The 16,334-nt window shown below is 37.3% G+C and overlaps 1 long non-coding RNA gene across 2 annotated transcripts in view; it reads left to right on the forward strand.

Annotated features, from left to right (window-relative positions):
* The window catches only part of LOC139121730 (uncharacterized), a 276,401-nt gene that overhangs the window by 247,898 nt on the left and 12,169 nt on the right, over window positions 1–16,334 (forward strand). Inside the window, exon 1 of one of the 2 annotated variants that reach the window (XR_011549345.1) lies at window positions 15,945–16,118. The exons of the other annotated variant lie outside the window; for it this stretch is intronic. This is a non-coding gene — a long non-coding RNA (uncharacterized lncRNA). Of the gene's footprint in view, window positions 1–15,944; window positions 16,119–16,334 lie in introns of those variants that run through there. 2 annotated transcript variants of the gene reach the window in all.

Raw genomic sequence — 16,334 nt, forward strand, 5'->3', positions numbered from 1 at the left:
ACAGTTGGACGTATATAGCTCTATTAGCTGTATCCTGTTGCGTTTTTTTCGATAAGATGCTTTCAAATCAAAAGCAACTTATGTAAATATGTATACCGATGTTTGATCACAGAACGTTCTCTCTTAAGAATTGGCAACAAACGTACCACTCAATTTTTAACATCTATATCATTTTCGACCGGTAGGTCATATATTTCCGCCAGCATCACACGAAAACTGTGAAAAATGCAGTGAATTAGTCGCTAATGATTGACTGGAAAAAAACATTCTCTGAAGATCGGATGGCATATTATGGTAAGCAAAATGCAAATGTAATGATACAGCTATTAGAGTTTTGACAGAAAACCAAACATGACATTCATCACATTTTTGTGGGTATTTTCTCAATTGTTCCATTCCATATGCCTTGGTATACAAGTGTATATCGGTCAAGGCTATCTACCATGCATTACAATGGACCATTCAATTAGGCCTACGAACTGAACCTTCTTTGACATCAGGTCTTCTTCTTTGAATATCACGCTAACGATCTGAGTTTTTCGTTGTAATAATCGTCGTTACGAACACTATACCCCACCAGCTGAAACATACCCGTTTTCGAAGCTTTCAGGCACTTCTTTGTGTATTTCACAGGCGAAAGCAACAATAAATTTGACAGGCTTACTTTAATGAAGAGCTTTGGTTTTAAAACTCCAATAATTGACACACAAACGGAAACAGCTTCAAAACTTAACAATTTCAGTATCAGAAGCAATATTTTGTTCACAATTCTTAAGGTATGAAGAAATAAGAAACAGGTATCGAAAATGAAAATTGTAAGTGTTACAGTATGTTATTTCAAAGTAACTCATATTGAAATTGCCTGATTTTTTCCTCACGAAGCCATCGTATTAACACAAAAAATTATACATTGCACACAGGTATGGTTTTGAAACATAGATCTCTATCAGCAAGATACTACCTAAGAAAATTACCCGAAGCCGACTCAGAAAATAACCTGAAAAGCTTCTGGGGAGTAAGTGATTCCTGCTCAGACTTGTCAATACATGTCAGTGATTTCATCTTTCGCCTCAATGCTTCCGCTTGTGTCGTGACCTGCCACAACAAGCACGTGGTAATCTACTGAAAAAACCACCAGTTCGGCATGTTCGAATCTAATTGTCTGTTGAAACCCTGCGATGCGGGCGTCTAAAACACCACGATTGCATCACAAACGCTAACATCAGAATGAATGCACAGTCATGGTAATTTGAAAAGGGCACCGTGGATTATAAACTACTGGTGAAGTAATCTGTTCCCAATAGGTGCTGTAACTCTGAACGTGGCTGATTCAAACCGTACAACAGGCATAGTTTAGGACCCGGGAGATGGCTGCTTTCGACGTTGAAGCTTCTACACAGAGGATAGCGCAGGCACTCTTGAGCACAGACGATATGTGAGACTACCGAGCTGTGCTTCAGTATAGGGCTGTTTGCGATAGCGTCATGCGCCAAGAGCGTGAACAAAGCCAACTTCTTATACTGGTTTCTCACAATCCTTGGTCCTGCGTTAAAGTATTAAGGTAGCAATTATGAAAAACAGAGATTTTTAATAGACGTCAGCTCAATGCCGCTCTAAATCAGTGAAACACAATTAACACAATTAATTGCAGTCTGAGAGCATAAATAACTTTCGCTTTGCAATACAATGTGCACAGGCGAATTAATATACATTTTATAAGACATTCTCCACGCCATGCAATTAATATTCTTCATTAACTATTTGGTTTACAATTCTGTTTCAACCAAAGTGTTTAAGGACATTACATTGCTCTATGGCAAATGTCTACAGGCGTATTGTAACCTGACATGACATATTTGTCTGTCTTTGCTTGCTCCCCCAGAGCCCATATGCAACACAAAGTTCAACATGCCTTATCCATTCAATATGATATTAGACACACTACATTCCTCGGTTAGGGAAGTAATGGTATTAATCTACGGTAAAAATTATTCAATGTGCTCGTATGTGTGTTACCATGTTGATAATGACCTACCTGTGGTAGGCGGTGGCAACGTCGTCGCACTTGTCGTTGTTGCAACCGTAGTGGGCGCTGAAATAGAGCAAATGATTGTGAAATTATGCTATTCTACTAGACAGTTACTTGCCATGCGTACAACTCCTACTTTACATGTAATTTTTTCCCCGAACAGTATGTGCGCTTTAGCGCTTATCTTCCACCGGTACCGTTCTAGACAATGAAAGATAAGTCGACGACTTCCATGCAATAAAGATATGCCTTGAAGAAAGCAATGTACCGGAATAGATCACGTGCATGCATCATATATCAATCCATCATGATTACGTTCTTTGTTCACGTGTTCACTGTTAAATGCTCGCTAATTTTTTCCCTTGAATATACTGATGTTCTTTAATAGTTGTCTGGACTATCAAATTCTTTTTTTATCGATTGTTCCTCGATACTAGCGCAGTCAATTCCATTTGCACCGGCGATTCGATAAGGATGTACCCGAATGTGTACATGGCCGTAGACCCTAGTAGTGCGCATGCGCACTCGACGACCCAGCCAAGCGCCTTGAAAGCAACTTGAAGTGTCTGAAAGAATAGTGAAACGTGCCATACACCTGTAGTTTGCTGCGGAGTGGTTGTTAAAGTTGTTGTTGATTGTGGAGTTGTTAAAGCTGAAAAGATCGATTCGGGTGAAACTAAATGCAGTTGTAACTATCACAATCGCTTTAAAAGCATACAGCATATGATGATAAATCCCAGTTAACACCAGTCGGACTCTATCAATATTGAACAAGCAGTGCAGAAGCATTTGCAATTAATGCATTCCTTCTGCTTCATTCTCCTATGTTCCGCGAAGCTTTGTCGATTTTTATGGGATATGTCACCTTTTTGTTGTTGTATTTTGGCCCGTTCACAATCAATTTATCAATGTAACACGCACGCGATAGTTTCAGGGTGACCTTAAATCAATAGATCAAATCGCCTTTTCGGTCAGAGGTTTGCAATTTTCTAATTACCCAAAAAGTTCCTGCATTAATATTACATGTGGATCTAAGAGCCAGTGGTTACATACAGGAAAATTATGTTGAGTTTCGTAGTTATACATACATAAACACACACACACACACACACACACACACACACGCATATATATATATATATATATATATATATATATATATATATATATATATATATATATATATATATATATTGATTGCATGTGTCAATGCTAATATTGTAAACAACAAAACAGGAATTCTCAGTTAGAGTATAATCATGGTAAATTATGATCATACAGACCTGACCTTTTGCAAACAAATGCCCTCCCTTCTGAACAGGAAGCGTCGTATATCGTGCTTGACATAATGGACAAACGAAGGCAGTCCTCATGTTCACCGTCAGGCTCACCATCTCTCCAAAGTATATCTGTTACATTTTGACCACCGACAGTTAAGTAGACACCCTCCTGTTCGATGTCTGATACTCCCAACCACGGTCCAAACTGGCTATGTATAAAACATAATAATAATACACACATACAGACATACGTACATACATAAATACGTACATACATACATACATACATACATACATACATACATACATACATACATACATACATACATACAACATACATACATAATACATACATACATACATACATACATACATACATACATACATACATACATACATACATACATACATACATACATACATACATACATACATACATACATACATACATACATACATACATACATACATACATACATACATACATACATACATACATAGATGGATTGAGAAATGCAATCAAATGGTCTAAGTTTTTTGCACCTTTTGAATACTTTACATGAAGGAAGAATATTTTTGGACTGTTTTCCTCCATGTAATATTTATAGCGCTTACTATGTATCAACCTCGCGTGTCACGACACAGAATGATTAATTATCTAGAGCAATACACGTTGCAGAAAGAGTTTTTTGTATTGTTTGGATAAAATAACGATAAGGGCAGATAGGGGGTCTACTATTTCACAATAGCATTGCCCTACGATAAATGTCCATCCATTGTAAACGTACGCGCATGTCAATTTTATTGACAGACAGAGCTAGTCTCGTAGTTGGATAGCTATCTAGCAGCTTACCTGTTGACCAGATAGCTGTTCACCCAATCCTGCACCAAATTTATTTCATGTACTGTCTCCAAATAAGCGAGCTGACCAAGGTTATTCTCAACACAGTAAGTTCTCGCATTATTCCATGACTTTTCGATGTCTACTGCCGTATATATGTAGTTGCCATTGGTCATCGGATTTGCACCTGTTGACGTTAGCATAAGACGATCTCAAAGGACCAGAATCTTCTGTCTGTGTGTGTGCCTGACTGTCTGTCAACCTGCCTACCTATACGTATATACCGACCTCCCTACCTACCTACCTTCCTAACTACCAGCCTGCCTGCTTACCTGGCTGCCTGGCTGTCTGCCTGTCTCTCTCTCAATCTATCTATCTATCTATCTATCTATCTATCTATCTATCTATCTATCTATCTATCTATCTATCTATCTATCTATCTATCTATCTATCTATCTATCTATCTATCTGTCTGTCTGTCTGTCTGTCTGTCTGTCTGTCTGTCTGTCTGTCTATCTATCTATCTATCTATCTATCTATCTATCTATCTATCTATCTATCTATCTATCGAGTTATCTATCTATCTATCTCTCTTTGGCTTGGTACAGCAAGGTACATATATACAGAAACGGAAATATTCTTCAATGATAAACTTTTCAAATCTACAGCGCAAAAATTTGCAAGTAATGGTATGGTCGGGTCCTTAAAAATATCATTGTACATTTGTCAAGATTTGCTCTTTTTTGGGAGATGTCGTTTGGTTCAAAACAGGTAATGTAACCGCAGCAGCAGACGTCGAAGCGTGTACACCCGACCATTAAAGTTGATATCTTCCCGCTTGATTGGCGGGAAATGTTTCTATGATCTTAAGAAGGTGGTGATCGGGTGAGGATAGTGATGGTAAGGGGGCGTCGGCATGAAGTCTCTTATCAGGAGAGATCTCTCCGAGTGAAGGGAGGTCATGTCCAAGAGTCGTTGAACCGAATTAAAATCGTTCTCCTATCTTGGGCGACTGGATATCGCTGTTTATTGAGCAGTTTTGGCGAGAAGCCCAAACAGATTTACAAGGAATCCATATGATGGATTTAACCGATTATCTCGACGAATTGTAAGTTAAATAGATGATGTCAGGATGCGCCTCCAAGGAATGATGGCAATCCTTGATCGAAGGGATATTGATGGTGCAGCAAGATACAAATATGCATTTTCTGACAAATATCAAATTACTTTGATTAATAAGCAAGACATTTAAACCACACCTTGAAGTTGTGACCAGGGAATTTTGGCGATTCGCTTTGGGTTCTGCGATATCGCCAAATGTTCAAATTATGAAATAACAAAAAATTGAAGATTTAAGACATTTCTGCAATAGCCGTAAAAATAAAAGCCCTGGTATTCCTTGGATTTAGTGTACTTGAAGAAATCTGGATTCTTTGGAGCATTAATTCTTGCTAAACTCAATTAAACAGTCTACTTCGAGAGTAAAGAGTCCATAATTTTAGGGAAATGAAACATTTCAGCTGACAATAAAGCGAAAACCCGAATCAAGCAATGGACCACATTCTGCAGCAAGTGAGCAAAGCTTATTTTTCTGATTTGTTGGTGCTTACACGAGGAACAAAAATGTCTTTGGTTTGCGCACTCACCTTCCACACATCTCGTAAAGTTAACGATAAAGCTTAAGTAAACGACGACCATAAAGTGTCCCCGCCGCGCCATCAGGCAACGTTGCTATCGCTCCGTGCGCGTACTTTGATGTGACTTTGTTGTCATGCATACTCCAGCGCGTTTCATGCTACTAAGACTAATACAGTCGATAAATCGCATGATCTGCCTGACATCAATAAAACAAATCAATTCGTTATGTTTGATTAACTTTTTGCTTTCACTAGAATATCTCGCGGGCAAATAGCATAACGTCGCTTTCGTCGAAAAATTTATGTCTTAATTTACTGGTATTTAAAAGAAGACTTAAGTACTAGTAAAGGACTACATGAATGAAGTACAGCTTAAGATTTCTCCATATCTATGGCCAAAGGTACGTCACAATGAATAGTTTAGCATATTTTACATGTTTTGTCGATGTTATCTCAGCGTGGAAAGACAATGTCAAGCTGGAAAAGTAATGGCGCGAATTAAATATTTGTGAAATCGTGCCAATCCGTATCCATATAGGCCTAGTGTAAACTCAAATGTTCTGAACCTTTAATTTACGATTCTTCCATATGATCAGAAGGACCTAACTTCTGTGAAATTGATAAGATGTCTTCACAAGTCCTTAGAACTAATGGATGGTCGCTATCATAACACAAGTACTATATGTATCACCAATAAATAGATAATTCATTCTTAACACATATTTAGGCATTTATAATTATCAACGCATGAAATACATAATGCACTGAAATTCAAAGCAAGGGTCCTGGATCGAAAGTGCAGAGGTCAAGAATCAGCAACATATGGACGTTGTGGAGCATGTTGTGTACTTTAGCCTTACGGACTTCGTTTAAAATGAACTATAACCAAACAGTCAATTCAGAGAAACTCAGAAAAAATAACAATAAAATGTTTCGAACAACGCAACAATGCGCTGAATGGCATGTAGAGTACCCGATGAGACTTTTAAAAGTTACCGAAACGTCATTACATTTAAAGTGTATCACGAGAATAAATCTTTCGTCGAAGACTGTTGCGCCATGAAAATCGATTAAAAGCATTACTGGATGTTTAATGATACCATTATGTGCACCGTCAGCTGAAATCACTGATTTCTTCTCCAGAGCACTGTTCGTTGAACCCTTCTTATTTGAAATTAGTAACAATTAGCTCGATCAAAAACTATATTTCGAGGTGTTTAAAAAGGTACGTTACATATTCAAAATGTATATATTTTTATCATGTGTTTACTATATTTAATGACAAATATAGGTGTAAGATTATGCAGCTGTATGACATCCTCCAAATGCATAAAGTTGTTCATTTCAGAAACTGAATGCTCAATTTGCAGAGAGTTTTCAGTGCCAGAAATAGCGTTGATTGCGATTTCAGGTTTGCTACTATATATAGCTGGGCGCGAGCGACATCGGACAAAGCTGCTGAAAAATTCGGACAAATTTTGTTGTTGCATTCGCGGTTGTCATTACAGCTTGTAGTCTGAGCCATAAATTCATACGAATTAGTGTGACCTTAACGAATTAGTGTGACCTTAGTAGCAAATGTAACACTAGCAGGTTTTATTTTCGTCGTTTATGCGGAAATTGCGGACAAACATTTATTCATGCATATTAATGAGAGAGAAAAATGACGTCTTTTGCGATCAGCGCTATTATTAGTACCTTGCTTGACAAGCAAGCAATAGGGCAAAGGTCAAATGAATTATATTAAATCACGCTTATTAATGTTGCAGAACAAGTACATGTATTGGGCCCTTTCAGACAATGATTTCTCTGCAAAACACGGGGCAATAATTAGTTAATGCCATGAATTGTATTTCGTAATCATTGAATCATTGTTTACACAAGGATCACACAAAAATCCGGGTTTTCATTCCCTTGTACGAATGTTATAGTCTTTCTGGTTTAAATTTATGTGATTCGAACCTGATCAAAAGATGCGATGTTTTTTTCGCTTGAGGCTCTAGACACTTTTTTATGCAACAATTTTTCTCGAGCAGGCTGGTGATTGATTAATTGACAAATACCTTTTGGAGACCCCAGAAAAAGAACTAGGGCAAGTCATAGACCTTGCTTTTCTCAAGGATCTCTAGGCAAATGAAATAATCTGAGCCACATTTTTCGATTTTATTATGTCGTCAGTCATGGTAATAATTTTGACTAGAAACACCGCATCGTTTGTACAGGGGAAGGTTGCAGTAAAATCTGAGCTGTTACTGATTATGCACTGTCATGTGATCCTCATCGTTTTTCAGTTCATTATTTGCAAGGGCCAAATGCTTCTCGAAGGGCTGTACTGTTTTGAGATCCAAATGGCACCTCCAAGACGTCGTATGGAAATAACATTCTGAGTAATTCGCTGCACATTGTAACCGATAAATGAATTTGTACTTTCAAACATACGAAATCGAAAATTGGGTAATGTTCAATTTTGAGATGGTTTTGTCATCTGAATATTATACTTGTAATATTTGCAGGGTTTACAAAATAATCGCTAAGAAAAATGACACGACTTATTTTTTAATGGCACCTTGCGGCCATTTAAACAATCGAAACAATACATATCATCCGACATGCTAAAATATGTTGTAATTTCATTTAACGTTTAAGTGTTAGAACGCCTATCATTGCTGAACAGGATGAATTTCACTACATAGAAATAATTGTAAGACAGAGCTGACAGGGACTTTGATAATCAATACAAAATAGTAAATATACGTTTGCATTCACTCTTGGAAGAGATTTTAAATTCTTGCGATTTGTTCTTTTGGCGGTCTGCAATTCTTGATGGTTCCATATTCACGCATTCCCGTTGCCATTTGGTTCAATTTAAACCCGCCGTTAAAAAAAACAACAATCTCGGTTCAAAACGATTATACGTGCATTGCCTCCGTCATCCACCAACAACCTTATACCGCTGACTTCCTAATAAATAGGGTAAGTGGTATTTTAGTAGTATTGGGATGCTTCAAAGCATTCTCTATTATTTCTTGCATGTAGTAAAGTCTCCCGTAGCCATGAATAATCCCTAATATAACCCATTATACATTCAAGTAAATATTTGTTTTGTCAGTAACCTTGTGAAGTTATGAGCTTCTATTGACACTTGACACTTAAAAAAGTCTGTTGAGGGAAAGTATGTCGACTGCTCTCCTCCGGTATGTGCTTCGTGACAAGGGTATCATAAAATTATACGTTTTTTCTCTGCTAGTTTAAAACCCTTTGGAAAGGAATTGCCCTTCAGTTGACCGACGTAATGACCCACACAAATCCTTGCTGGTGTTTATCGACGTGGGAAATTATGACATCAATATAAGCAGGCTGCATCATATGTAAATTTCTTTACGGGGAGGTATACTAGCGTATGTCCATTCACCATTAAGTGATAGCTAAAACGGCCACTGAGGCGTCTGTAACCCCTGGAAACGACACACCATAAAGCTAGGAAAAACTTCTCTATGATAACCACGATAATTGTTTCTGCTTGCTCAATTTCTAAACTAAATTTTCCGTGTATCTACGTCACATTTTATTCTTGAGCAAACAGTGTGGACGACACTATTCTTCAAATATGTCATTCAATTTTTGCGCATGCTCACAGGCACTGAGGTATGTCTGTGACACCGTTTTGCCGATTAAGGTGAAGTTGCACTTAACCAACAGTTTCTTTTTCAAAGCAATATTTCTCATCAAACATTACAAGGAAACCCCTTCATACAATATATTTTCAAAAAGCAGAGAATCTAATGGTAGCAACAGTTTACTAAAAGGATGACGAGGGTGTATATTTGGGGTAGAAAAACTAAATTTTCATATTTATGTTACAGATTAATTTAAGTCGAAAAGAATTTACCTCCACTCTAGCTGTGTCAAATATTGTGAAATTTTCACATTATGTTCTTTAAATACCATTTAACGAAACCACCATTAGCAATAACTGATCTTACATTTTGAATAAGAAGCATTTTAATTTTGCTCATCATGATCTTAATCACATTTTTGAGTGTCAGTCTTTCAGCCCCTGCCATTTTTGAATAAGAATAGATAATGCAAAACAAAGTAGTTGTATTCTGCTTCATATACTCATGTTTCAAGTGAAATATTAAATTTAAGAAAGTAATATCACATTTTGAAATCTTGAAATCGGGGGAAAAGAGAAGCCAGGAAATCGGATGGTTTGCATATATTTGTATTAATGTACACTTCTTTCTCACTAAAATACGACTGCTTGACACGCTAAAAGGTGTACTCAACCAATATTTTAATCTTGGGTTAACAAATCACTGAAAATCGAATGAATCTTTGCAAAGAAAGTGATTTTGACCAAACTACGTTGTGTTAAGTGCAGCGCCACCTTAAATAGCAAAATGATTTATGGATATTCAGCAAGTTATTCAGTACGACAAACACGTATTGATTTACGTGAATTTATACAGATTTCCTCAAATTACTTTCGCAATTGCGATTCCCTTTCCATTCACGAGTGATCAACGGCTGCTCATAAATATTGATGAAAAATTCAAGGACGTATGGCTCATAACTTTGCAGTTGAGAGGAAATTAAGTTATGAACCTCCGTGCCAATTGCCCATTAAAAATGGAGCATGACACTGCAAAAAGGACACACACAAACTACCTCAAAAGCAATTGTCACTTCGTCACACGGTGTGATTAGCTGACCGGCTGTTACACAATCCCTAACAAGTACATTTCAAGCTGGATTTATTTCATTCGGAGGCCAAGCTGCTTATGATATGCTTGTCAGCGTTTTAATAATAGTAATCTAGTATCCACATTTTATATTAAACCATGATAATAAGATCAAACATTTAAGTTACATAACTATGAAACCCCATAAGGGACATTTTTGTGAGGAAAAAAAAGATACCATCTGGTGCGCACCAGATACTTTCACGTGATCACAAGATAGTATCTCGTGCGCACGAGATAATAACTTTTTTTCTCACACAAAATGCCCCTAATGGACTTTCATACATAACAACTGTAAAGTATGCATTTGATTACCAATGCAAGGTGATTGGCCTGAGAATTTCTGTCAAATACTAATATGTGATGGCCAGATAATTATACAAGGAACCATCAAACATGGTGTGATAAGCGTTTCTGCACTGCCAACATTGTAGTAGTGTTTACATGTAGCTATGGCGAAGGCACGGATTTTGTGGGGGGCATGGTGCGGCAGTGGTTAGGGTACCGCACCATTACCACTGGTTTACGGCATTGAAAAGAAGGTAGGCCAGAGTAACGAAGTGACCGTCAGAGGTTGATGAATTCGAGACTCGAGCATGGAGTTGTGCCCTTGAACAACGGCTCTTAACTCCTCGTTGGGTACCCCATCTTATGATTATAGGCTTCCGCCTCTAGGAAGATATTGAATAAATTAAAAGCTTATAAATTGAGGTTCTTGTAGCGTATAAAAACTCAAACACTGCTGTGTAAGTTTCACATTGGTTCGGAATACGTGTTGTCCAGACAACACTTATAACATTCAAAGCATGGAATAGTCTATTGAAATTAAGTGAAATAAATCAAAATTGTACAAGCAGAGAATAATTTAAAATGTGCAACAGCTTGAGATTTATGAGTAAGGTGTGATAATTTTTTTTCTGCCAAAAGTAACCAACAAGTTGAACCCTTTTCACTTCTCTTTTGTAGACCGATGTCAACCTTGGGAGCCTGTTCTTAATGAACTGCGCCATTTGGCAAATATTAAGGCGAAGTGTCCTTTATGTAATATTTCGGAAAACATGTTATATCGTGTCGTGTTTGCCAAAAATATATTTCAATTCAAAGATTTGAAGCAAGGACACAGGCAAATGATGTATTCCTCTCCTTTGCAATTGCTACGATGATATGCCACGTGGAACGAATATTGTCATTCTTCATTCAAATTGTAAAATTTCGGCAAAATATCAGGTTAGCCTTAAGTGGTCTTGAGAATGAAAGAAACACGTGTATTCCGTTCTTCTAATTTTACTCCACGCTTTACAGGCAACGGATCAAAGTGGTGATGTAAAAGCCATTACACTTTATAAATCGAAATGTGTGAAGTCAAACAGCAGCATCGACCCGATAAATACAATCATGCTAATTTGTTAAAGCATGTCCGCTAAAAGAAACACAAAGTCAATTATTGAAAAAAACAAACTTCAAAACTGTGGCATCGATTTATAAATGGAGCACTCTATTACAATAAAAAGTTTATTAATGGATATAAATATACTCTAACACCATGTCCGCTAAAAGAAACACACAGTCAATTATTGAAAAAAAAAAACTTCAAAACTGTGGCATCGATTTATAAATCGAGCACTCTATTACAATAAAAAGTTTATTAATGGATAAATATACTCTAATGAATATAGATTATGTCAACATATTTAATATCCTACACCCCCCCCTCCACATAATATCCTACCCCCTCCACATCACTCAGTCTGGTTTTGTCTGTCTCTATGCCAATGTCTACATCTCAGTCTCTACATACAGAGGTCATTTTTTTATATTACTCACTAGGTTTTTCAACCTATGTATGTTTGTCCGCATCCAAGTATCTTCACACTTTTCAAGAGAATTCTCCAGGCCTGCATAATGTTTCGTTGTACATACGACTTGATACCGCAATTTATGCTGGTTCTTAATAACTCTTCCCATGACGATGTAAATGATTTAATGCCTTGAAATTATTCCTAAGACGATTGGTTAAGTCGCCGTTTACGATTGTATATGGTCTTTAAATCTTTTAGCTTTACTGTGGTATAGAAGGAAATATTGCCACTTGTTCTCGAATCTGTATCCGAATGAGCGGACAGCTTTCCTTTAACTGCAGAAGTGTTTATTTACAACCAACCATACGAGAAGCAGAGTAACTGTTTGTCGAACACCATATCTGACAATTCTCTCGACATGATTCCTAATGTCTAGTATTCTTGACTTCTTGCTCAGCATTACTAGCCCATATGAGAGGGAACGTGTTTCGCAGAAAGATGGAGTTACTGCTGTTGCCTGCTGACTTTCTATGAAAGAAATCGCACACTAACGACCGTGGTTTCGTTTGTTTAGCATAAAGGAATTTAATGCAGGAACACGCCGCAGTCATAAGGTGCAAATGTCTTCAAACATATTCCTCCCCTGCGAACAAGAAGAATGTAAAATTTCCATTATATTAGACGTTATAATTAACAGGATCTGAACGTTTACATTTTGCAGCAAATTAACTGCGACGCTTTTTTTCGATTATTATCTGATTTACAGGTATCGGACGTGGCAGTCGTTAATTGAAGACGCGACCTAATTCATTACGCAATCCATGAATGTTTAATGCACTTTTGATTGAGCCGGTAGCAACGTGTATTTAACGTACTATAGAAAAAAAAAGTAATTATGATTAGCCATGGACTTCCAGAAAAAGAAAGACACGATCCATGGATTAACAAACGATAATTTTATGATATATTTTCAATTCAATTACCCATTCCCGCAGATTTATGACCTTAAGTGATCCATGTTCTCTATCACAAAGACTTCAAATGCATTTTGTAAAATGACACTGAAATGCGCACAAAGCATCATGGTTTGGTAGGTTTCCAATATTGATTAATTAAAACCCTATACCACATTAAAATAATAAATCAGAAATAATTGGAGGATAAATCATATTGACAACAAAATATCAATAAGTTTTTGTAATGTTTTAAAGAAATTTGGATTAATTGAGCATTATGAAATAAAAGCAACATAACGTGATGACAAATTACGTTTAAACAACAAATCGTTATACGCATCAGAGTTATGGTCAAAATGTTGCTTTTAAGTTAAACCCCGTGATAGCAGCTACGTCATTCAAAAATTTCACAGGGTGCTGTGCTCAGACATTGACCCTAAAAGCAATTTGCAACTTACAGGGACGCATACAAGATCCGTAAGAGCTGCAGCGGCGCGGATATTGTCTCAACTGAGAATATCCTGACACTGGGGGCTGAAGCTCACCATCAGCCCCCATCGACATTTGAAGCTTTCTTCGCGCGCACATTTTCACACCGCTCAAAGTATACCTACATCACTGGCACGGGAGATTGAAAATGAAAATATCACACTGTCTGCAAGGAATCTTAGAGTTATATATATATATATATATATATATATATATATATATATATATATATATATATATATATATATATATATATATATATATATATATATATATATAAATATGTGTGTGTGTGTGTGTGTGTGGGTGTGTGTATATACTATTCGACGTCAGGCTAAATAAAAGTGACTAAAAGAAATTGGTTATTGATTCAATCAAGTACTGATAGTTTTAATACATATGATGATCATTGCGTTAGAAGCTTGAAATTGAACTTCATGGAGAACTTGTTGGTTGCCAATATTGAGTCCATATATCCATGGATAAATTCCTAATTAAACTGACGATGCATCTTCGACAGCTATCACGAATGGACGCGGGGGGGGGGGGAAGCAAAGCCCATAGACTGAAGGGTTAATTTTGATTGCAAGTTGAAATTTTGTTTCGTTTTTTTTTTGCATTTTAAATATGTCTGAGTTCTCACAAATAGTAATGTTTCAACACTTAATAATTTCAAAAGTAATTACTTACGCTTACTTTCATAATTTAAGATTAAACAAGCCCTCTCCTCCAATCGTCTTATCTCTAAAAGAAATCAGTGCAAATCCTGACAATAACCGGCACCTTTGAAACTTAGTGCGCGAGATTGGCTCACCAGAGAGAGCACTGCTGCTATGGTTACGGGGCAATGTAATCAACATTGAGTGCTACGATAAGTGAATGCGAATCTGACTGCATGTTTCTATGGTAACGAATAAAACCTTCGGTGAAATAGGGCCTTCATTAGTCTCGTTATGTCTAACCTTTCCAAATGTATTCAGACAGGACCCCTCCTGTGCGGATTTGTGTTTTCCCCTCGTGGAGCTTGAAAGGAAAAAACTTGTTCTGATCGAACGGTAATTTATTACACTTGAAAGCCCCGGAACGCACAAGCCTTGGAACACTAATATCTGTCTTTCAATCACTTAAGTATAATCTACTCCTTAAAGATATAATTTTAATCCGATGAAAATGCTTATCTTTAGAGTAATCTTATTCCTAAACTTACTTACGGATATCTTTGTTACTTTTCCCTTGGTCTTCTTAAGATCTTAGACAAAAAAGCATTACACGCACTTTTAATATATTTGACAGTTTATTGACCAAATATTAGAATTGCGTACAAGGACAGAAATGGGTGCCTCTTCACGTGATTAATTGTACGTATTTATACCGGCACCTTCTAGAGATGCATTTCTATCTTGAATTTTATAAGAAACTTTAAATTTGTGGTTAACAAGAGTTACAATTCACAAATCGACTGTACCGGTAGTGCGAGCAAACGACAACTCGAACTCTGAAGTTCTAGGAACCTGATAGAATAGCAATGTAGTTTAACAATATCTTTAACGGCGTTTGCTTGTTTTCATTTAGACCTTGGTTCTAAAGGTTCGTGCAGGACAAACATTGACTATCACACGATCCTGATATATGAATGATTCAGAAAATAGCACAGCATTTGCAATTTTGTAGGTTTTCAGAAAATGTACCATTCATTTAACGGGGTAAGGACCTTTTGTGTTTGCGGAGAGTTCGTTGATATTAAGGGCGATACTTGTCCTGAATCTTAACACCCAGTGCAACAGTTTTTCATAGTAATACTACTTAGTGAGGGTTTTCAGGATATACAGGGCCATCAATTTATATTCTTTAGCACCGTTGTAGCTTCCCATTGCAACATCGAATAAATTCTTCATCTAGTGCAAGTCCGGAGGTGTAAAGTTCTATGCAAATGAGAACAAGTGTAGCGAAGTGTAGCGACGCTAAATTAACACTGTACTTGAAAATTTAATGTGTTAGGAGTGTTGGTTTATATTTTATAAAGCATTCTGTAAAATTTGTACATTCAGTTTCTTTGATGTATTGTCAAAATAAAGCCAAGAGTGGCGTACTTGATTGTTTGTCATGGAAGGATATGCCTGTGTAAAGCGGACCTACTGTCACAAACGCTCGGTGACCCCCGTGACCCGAGGACTGTACGGGGAATGCCCAGGCGGAACTCGCCGAAGTCACTTCATTATGCGGCCCCGCGGTCGATCGCGTATGAGTTGCGTTTTTGTTACATCGTACTGCAAGTCTCACCATTGTAGGGTAGCAGCTGATGATCACGTATTTTCCTCGACTGGCGAAGTCCTTTCTTCCACGTAAGTAACAGTATGCTGCCGCTTAATATAGCTCTCTGCCTGGCATAGCTGCAGTACAGTAAGTTCGAGGTTTTGCCTGGGTATTTGGGTCGGACGGCAAATCTGGTTTTGCCGTCCAACCCAGATACCCAGGCAAAACCTCGAGCTACTGTACTGCAGCTATGCGTGGCACTGCTGTAGCAGTGTGTGTAAAACTGCACAGTGGCTCGAGGTTTT

This window comes from Ptychodera flava, chromosome 21, assembly GCF_041260155.1.
Source record: "Ptychodera flava strain L36383 chromosome 21, AS_Pfla_20210202, whole genome shotgun sequence".
Lineage (NCBI taxonomy): Eukaryota > Metazoa > Hemichordata > Enteropneusta > Ptychoderidae > Ptychodera > Ptychodera flava.